Source organism: Salmo trutta, chromosome 12 (assembly GCF_901001165.1).
Source record: "Salmo trutta chromosome 12, fSalTru1.1, whole genome shotgun sequence".
Classification (NCBI taxonomy): Eukaryota; Metazoa; Chordata; class Actinopteri; order Salmoniformes; family Salmonidae; genus Salmo; species Salmo trutta.
In genome coordinates this window covers 23,724,610-23,732,949 of record NC_042968.1, presented here as the reverse complement: position 1 = coordinate 23,732,949, position 8,340 = coordinate 23,724,610, and positions in this window count along the sequence as shown.

The window sequence follows — 8,340 nt, the reverse complement described above, 5'->3', positions numbered from 1 at the left end:
TCTGATGAGCAACCCAACACACAGGGATACAGACCCTCACTGAGTCAAGAGTTCTGATGAGCAACCCAACACACAGGGACACAGACCCTCTCTGAGTCAGAGTTTCTGATGAGCAACCCAACACACAGGGATACAGACCCTCTCTGAGTCAGAGTTTCTGATGAGCATGCCAACACACAGGGACACAGACCCTCGCTGAGTCTCACTGAGTCAGGGTTTAAGTTTAAAACTAGACCCTCTCACTAGGTAGAGAAAGACCTGTATTATTGTGGTGTGTTGTAGACGCCGGCACATATTCACTTGGTTTCACATCAAACTAGCACTGACTGCTCTGCATCTTTCCAGTCCCCTTATTGTGTGCTTCGTTTTCTGTCCTTAATGGGGAGGGGAACACATATACTACATGTGTGCTGTGCCACAGCCTTCTGTTCCACTACATTTCTCACTACTAATTTCCATTATGTGTCATATAATTTACTATGTTTCTCTCGCTCTCTCTCTCTCTCTCTCTCTCTCTCTCTCTCTCTCTCTCTCTCTCTCTCTCTCTCTCTCTCTCTCTCTCTCACTCACTCACTCGGTCACTCTCTCCCTCTCTTCCTCTTTCTTTCCTTCTCCCCCTGCCATCTCTCCGTCTGTTGTCTGTGGTCCCCTGGCTTCCAGACGGCCTATTTGTTGGCTAGACTTCAGGGGTCGTGTGACGTGGCGTCGTGCCACAGCCAGCCACATATGACACACCTCACTTTCATGTGGGAGCTGCATCGCTACTCAGGGAGCAGTCAGATGGACTAAACAGGCGTTTTCCTAACCACACCTCCTCCTTATTTCCTGCTCTTTCTCCCTCTCCCACCCCTCTTTCTTCCCCCTCCTTGTTCCCCACTCCTGCCTCCTTCCTGTCTCTCCTTCCTCCCCACTCCTCCCTATATCTCCCCCTCCCATCATAATTTTCTCTCTAAACAGTACGAACATGTCTGCCAATACCCGTTCAGGGGACATGATTTTATCTGCAACAGTAACAAGACACTTAAGCATTAGGTCTGTGAGAACAGCGTGCATGTTTATTTGAAGGAGGGGAGTGGCAGTAAGTAATCAATTTGCGAGGGCACTTTGAAGAGCTTGTGCACCAAGTTGTTAAAGCAACATCAACCGTCCCAGAGTGCTCATAATGTCACTGAAAGCTAAATGACAAAAGAGTGTCAAGCATTCTTCTCAGGCCTATCTCTGTAGAACAGTTTTCCTTTCATGGTCACATTCTATCTGGGGGCAGTGGGCACTTTTATTTTCAATTGAAGGCCTGTGCTTGACCGACTTGTTGAAGCCTTCGAGACCAAAGAAAATACTTTTAAAAGACTGTGCGGTTTTTCACAGCTGACATACCAGCCATGCAGTGCTGACGTTCAATTTGAGAGAGAGAGAAATTGAGAAAGAGACAGAGAGAGAAATGGAGACAGAGACAGAGAGAGAGAGAAATTGAGAAAGAGACAGAGAGAGAAATGGAGACAGAGACAGAGAGAGAGAGAAATGGAGAAAGAGACAGAGAGAGAGCAGGATGTCTCTGAGGGGAGGCGTGTGGATTGACAGCCTCAGCCAGTGTGTGCATTCATCCTGTGTGATGTGTGGTCAAGGCAGTGTGAAGAGAGCATCATTAAAATCAGTTGATATATTTATTCAGGTGTCTAGGTACATTGGAAGAGCACAGTCTGGTGATGGAGTTTCTTTGATAAGTACGCCAGCTCACTGTCAATGCCAGGCTGTTTGTGGGCGAGCTGCAGGGGAGGGTTGGTAGTACTGAGGGGGTCTAAATGCTTGGTGTGTGTGTGTGTGTGTGTGTGTGTGTGTGTGTGTGTGTGTGTGTGTGTGTGTGTGTGTGTGTGTGTGTGTGTGTGTGTGAGTGTGAGTGTGAGTGTGAGTGTGAGTGTGAGTGTGTGAGTGTGAGTGTGTGTGTGTGTGTGTGTGTGTGTGTGTGTGTGTGTGTGTGTGTGTGTGTATGAGAAAGAGAGCTAGATAACGTCCGGTTGCAGTGTGACTAATTTCATATCATGTAAGACCTAGCAGTTCTGCTGTGTCTGAGTCACCATGCAGTGACAAACACAGAGAGGGGGAGGGAGAGGGGCAGATGAACAGGGAATGGACATAATCAGAGAAATACAGCGACAGTGGTCATACATATTATATCAATCTGACTCATTTTGACATTCATCTTGACACTTTTCTGATTCTGTCCCCCACTCAATACATTATGCTCTGACACCTTCTTTATCTAGCAAACTCTGTGCTGATTTCTATAGTTCTGCCTAGGTGCCGAGACGCTATATTGTGGGGTTTTCTTGCACATGTCTTTGTCTATGAGAGAATCAGACAGCACTCTCTTTCTCTCTTCAGTAAATGTCAAGGCACTGTCTCTTGTGTGCCTCCCCTTGTATGTGTTAATTTTCTATGGTTTGTTCCCTCTCACTCATCACAAGGTGTCTGCGCTCACGCCTTCCGCTCTTAAAGGGACAGTACGCCCCAGCAGTGAGCACCATGCTCATTAAAGCAGGACAGAGAAAAAGGAAAGCGAGCGAGAGATGAAAGAGAGTTGAAAACCGAGGACAGAAGAAGAGAGACAAACAAAATCGAATATAAATCCAGAAGAAATGAATGAACATAGATCAGGAAGCTCACTGAATCGCCCAGTGAAAATTGGAATGCACCGAAACGCTCACAGAAATGCAAGAAAGATGGAATCATGAAGCTGAAAAGACAGAAGACAATTCAAATCCTTTGGCAGCGAATAGTGTATCTGCCAGGAGGAAAGAGATAGCCATTCATCTGGTTATCCGAGTGGCTGTAACATTGGAAAGAGATAACCATTCATCTGGTTATCCGAGTGGCTGTAACATTGGAAAGAGATAACCATTCATCTGGTTATCCGAGTGGCTGTAACATTGATAGGGTTTGGATGATAGGCCAATTGGTGTGTGTGTAGTCTTACAATGAGTGAAATGACAGGGTTGTTGAATCCCCCATTCACTGTGTTAAACTGTAAATTTCAGGGTCAGTGACGTGACGAATGAGCAGTGTTCAAAGGAGGACCACCTGCACTTACAGAGACATACACACATTGGAAATCATCCCTCAGTCAAGTTTGTGGATACAGTATCACACAGTATAATATAACCATTCAGTCCCTAAGTACTACATTGTGCTCCATCTTAACACTGAACAAGATGGGAGACTGTGATACTGCCACTCCTGTGTTGTCCTCTTCCTTCTCTGAGATCCCTCCATCTGATGTGTCACCTCACTGTGACTAATGAAATCCGATAGAGAGGTGTGGTGACAACATGAAATCAATAAAGCGTAGAGGGAGAAAGTGGAGGAAGGGACTAGGGTAGGCGGAGGGGACCAGGGACAGGGAGGAGGGCAGTGTTTGTGAGTGTGGGTGGTTGTGTTGGTCGGTTGACAAGTGAAAACATTTGTTTGAAAGGAAGAGAAGATCATTCTGTAAAACTGGTTGACTTAAAATGCTGGTGATGTGTAACACAAGTCACAGACAGTCTTGTTTTGTGTTTGTCATGGTAAAATACGACAGTTTGTAAAATGTCTATAACATTGTGATGCTTTCTTCATTTCATAACAAATGTCCTTAAAGTAGCTGAGGTTATTGAAGACCTTTTGTGGATAGAGTGAGTTACGGTGGGGGCAGATGTTTGTGGATAGAGTGAGTTACGGTGGGGGCAGATGTTTGTGGATAGAGTGAGTTACGGTGGGGGCAGATGTTTGTGGATAGAGTGAGTTACGGTGGGGGCAGATGTTTGTGGATAGAGTGAGTTACGGTGGGGGCAGATGTTTGTGGATAGAGTGAGTTACGGTGGGGGCAGATGTTTGTGGATAGAGTGAGTTACGGTGGGGGCAGATGTTTGTGGATAGAGTGAGTTATGGTGGGGGCAGATGTTTGTGGATAGAGTGAGTTACGGTGGGGGCAGATGTTTGTGGATAGAGTGAGTTACGGTGGGGGCAGATGTTTGTGGATAGAGTGAGTTACGGTGGGGGCAGATGTTTGTGGATAGAGTGAGTTACGGTGGGGGCAGATGTTTGTGGATAGAGTGAGTTACGGTGGGGGCAGATGTTTGTGGATAGAGTGAGTTATGGTGGGGGCAGATGTTTGTGGATAGAGTGAGTTACGGTGGGGGCAGATGTTTGTGATTGAATCCAATATGCAAGCTTTCCCCATGTATTGTTATTAGAAAGCCTCCTAAAGCCTCCTTCGGCCACTCCTCTCACTTTTTAATGAGATTTGCAGTGTGCCTGCCTGTGTTACCCCACTGCGCTGCCATCGGTGACAGCCAAGAGGACAAAGGGAGGCCTAATGCTTGGGGTTCAGGAGAGCCCCCCTACTCTCGCGACCCTCCCCCCCTCCCTACCTCCCATCTGGTGAAGAGCTACTGAGAGGCTGAGAGGCATGCAGGGCTGAATGAGAAACTCTTGGCAGTAGACCCCCCCCCCCATACACACGTGCCTAAGCTCCATTAATTGAAACCCCCCTTCCTGTGTCTCACTCTTTCTACTCTGTCTACTTCTCCTGTCATTCTCCATCCCCTACACACATCTGTTTTTTCCCTTCCATTCCTGTTGGCATTTTTTTGTCAGGTTGGTGGCAGTGGAGCTGTCCAGTGCTGAAACAGATCATTATCTCCATCACACAGAGACTTTGGTGCTTTTCTGACATGCGTTGGTTGTACATGCAGGTTTTTGTCTTCCATCCCATCTTCTGTAACATGCTACCACATGGTCATTCCCTTGGCATGAATAATGCAATAATGCAATTTCCCTTTTATAGATTTTCAATGCTTTTCAGATGTTATCATAGAAAACCCTTTTCAATTTCTAACCATGTGAGGCATCCTCTCCTTTCTATTTAGTGGTACATTTTTATGTGATTTTATTTATAGGTCAGGATCATCTCTCACACGGAAAAACATCCCCAAACCCATATTCCCAAACCCGCTGTGTCTCATTCTGAAAAATGAATGCTTCTAACACCGAACCAATGTCCTTGAATCCTCTTATGAGAATATAGTACGAAATATTCATATTCATTCTCACTTTTACCTTTCCTCTTGAAAAACATTTCCCTTCTATGTTCTCTTCTATCCTGTAAACATCTCCTTTGATGCTACTCTAGATGCAGGCTGCACTACAAACACTGGCATATCCTTTGAAGATTGCATTCACTGACATTCTGAAAACAGTACGAGAGACAGTATTGTGTGCAACAATATTACTAATGGAAAACTACGTACAGAGGTCAGTTCTTTGAGCAGAGAGAGGAGAGCACCTGTCCATTTGTCTGCGCGCGCGCGCGTGTGTGTGTGTGTGTGTGTGTGTGTGTGTGTGTGTGTGTGTGTGTGTGTGTGTGTGTGTGTGTGTGCATGTGTTTGTTTATATGCTTGTGTTTTTGCTTGTGTAGGCAGATCTTGTAGAGTGTGATCTGAGAGGAAGCCAGATGAAGCGGAGTGCGTGTGTCTTCAGCCCTCTAACCATTATCGTGCCACACCCCAGAGACTGTCCCTCGGCTTCATACCTGTGACGCACATCTCATATCTCACACAGATGAGGGGGGGCCAACACCTACCAGCTGGGGTGATGCAATTCAGCAACACGTGCCAATCCCCTCCACTCTCTATCACATTGCCAGAACCAGAGGCGGGTTCTCACCCAGCCAATCCAGGCCTCTCCCCTGCCAAATGCCCGTCCTGCCTTACTATGATCATTCATGTAACAATGTGAAAAAGTCCCGTGGCTTTTCATGACTGAAGATGGCTGGGGAGAGGACATGCAATATGAGATTGGAATCGTCCAGGGATGCCAGAGGAAACCTGGACATTGCACTAATAAGATTCTACATTCTATTTGTTCCAGTCTGGAATCCGAACGACAGAGTTCAGTCAATAAAAAATCAGTCGGTAGCTTCGTGTGTTATTGCACAAATGTAATGAAACCTCCAAATGATAGATGAAATCTGTAGCAGTGGACTATTGGAGAAGGGGTTGGGCTGTGTGGGTTGTACTGTTCATTGCGCTTTACAACTGACAGTTCATTCATTCATTCATTCAGTGTTTTATGCACAGAGATGCTGAAATGCATGATAGGTGTGCTTCACATTATCATCTCTGGGGGTGTTGTGTCCTCGGACAATGATTTCAGTAGCTCCTCAGTGTATCATGGAGGCTGTATGTGGAGAACAGGGTGTTATTTATAAAGCCCAGAGGGTCTCATGGGCCCCAGTGCTGCCCCAGTCATCAAAGAGTGATTTTGGCTTCCCAAAGCCTCCCCATATGGTCCCCCGGGGCCCCTATGTCACCTGTCCCCCAGCCACAGATGAGCAGTCATCTTTAAACCACTGAGCATATGGACATACACTCTCTTATGTAGCTACACCCTCTGATATGCACTAACACCACACATACATGTAAATACACACACCACGTACACACACACACACACACACACACACACACACACACACACACACACACACACACACACACACACACACACACACACACACACACACACACACACACACACACACACACACACACACTCACTCACACAGACACTTCTATTTTGCTCTCTTGCCTTAATAATCATATAGGACAGAGTAGGGATAGACAGTTTAGTTATAATAGATGGGTTGATGGTCACACAGAGGGTTATGGGTCAGTTCCCCTGTTTGCTATGAGATGAGAACCGTGACCGTTCTGGCTGGTTGGCTGGGAGAAAACATAATTTAAGGGGCTGGTGACACATTTATCGAGCCTGTCAAATTAACGAAAGCAATGGGCTGAGCCAGGACATGGCTCATGGTGTAATTGCAGGGTGTCTGTGTCTACACGCTCCCTCCCCCTTGATTGTTTATCCTCTGCTGATCCAGAAGGTGCCATCAATCAGCAAAGGAGCTCCGCCCCCATGGCTTCTGCAAACATTCTGCTGTTTAGCAGAGAAACCAGGAAATACACCTCACAGAGGCACCAAAAAACAGACGTGTTGAAAAAACTCTCTAGTCCTGTCCCTGTGTACTGGTACCTTTCATCGGGTGTTAAATGCTATTGAGCAGCAGCTGAAGATATATTTGATTTAAAGGTGGCAGTTTGGTTTTCTCCAGGGCACCAGTCAACACTTGACAATGTGACAAAACTACATATTGACAGTAAGCCAATTTTTTAAATGTATTATTTAAAAAAAATGTACCCCCTTTTTCTCCCCAATATTGATCTTGTCTCATCGCTGCAACTCCCCAACCGGCTCGGGAGGTGAAGGTCGAGTCATGCGTCCTCCGAAACATGACCTGCCAAACCGCGCTTCTTAACACCTGCCCGTTTAACCCGGAAGCCAGCTGCACCAATGTGTCGGAGGAAACACCATTCAACTGACGACTAAGGTCAGGCTGCAGGCGTCCGGCCTGCCACAAGGAGTCACAAGAACACGATGAGCCAAGTAAAGCCCCCCTGGCCAAACCCTCCCCTAGCCCGGACAACGCTGGGCCAATTGAGCTATGAGACTCCCGATCATGGCCGGTTGTGATACAGCCCGGGATTGAACACGGGTCTGTAGTGACGCCTCTGGCATTGTGATGCAGGGCCTTAGACCGCTGCTCCACTCGGGAGGCCCAGGCCTATTCTATTTGGAATTAGTTTATCTACTAAATGGAAACAAAGCCAGGACAATAGCGGAATGCTAACACATAGTTTTACCTTTGTAGGGTTTAGGGAAAGGGACATGTAATGAATTAATCACAGTTAATGAAGTTGAATTGGGAGTTACTCATCTCTTCAGTTGTAAATTAGTTGGCAAGTGAAGGTAGCTAATTCAATTGGCATGACAGGGTGACAGGATTCTCTGTTAATGCACAGACACATGCTGAGAGACAGGGAAGTGTAACAGAGACTGTAACCTTTCAGTTTCTGCCAATATTTATTTGAATTGAAGGTCATCTTTTTACTGACTGTTGGTATCAATTAGCAGTGAATGCAAGAAGAGAAGCCCTTAACAATTCATCTGTGCCTTCTAAGCAACCACTCTTAGCAATCATGCTGGTCTTTACAGCAACCATTTAACAATCACTCAATCTATCGATTTAACAATCTGTAAAAAATATATAAACTCTGTATACCAGTTTAGTGCTGAATGTTGCGAATATGAGGAAATATGTCCTGGACCTGTTTCATAAAGAGTGTTGTGGGTCTCGCACCATGAGGGGGGCTTTAGTCCCAAGGGTCGCTCTGAATCGAGCAGTTCTTCCAAATAGCCCTATAAGTGCTGCTCCTCCCTCCCATCTCCATTAAGAGGTTAGAACAG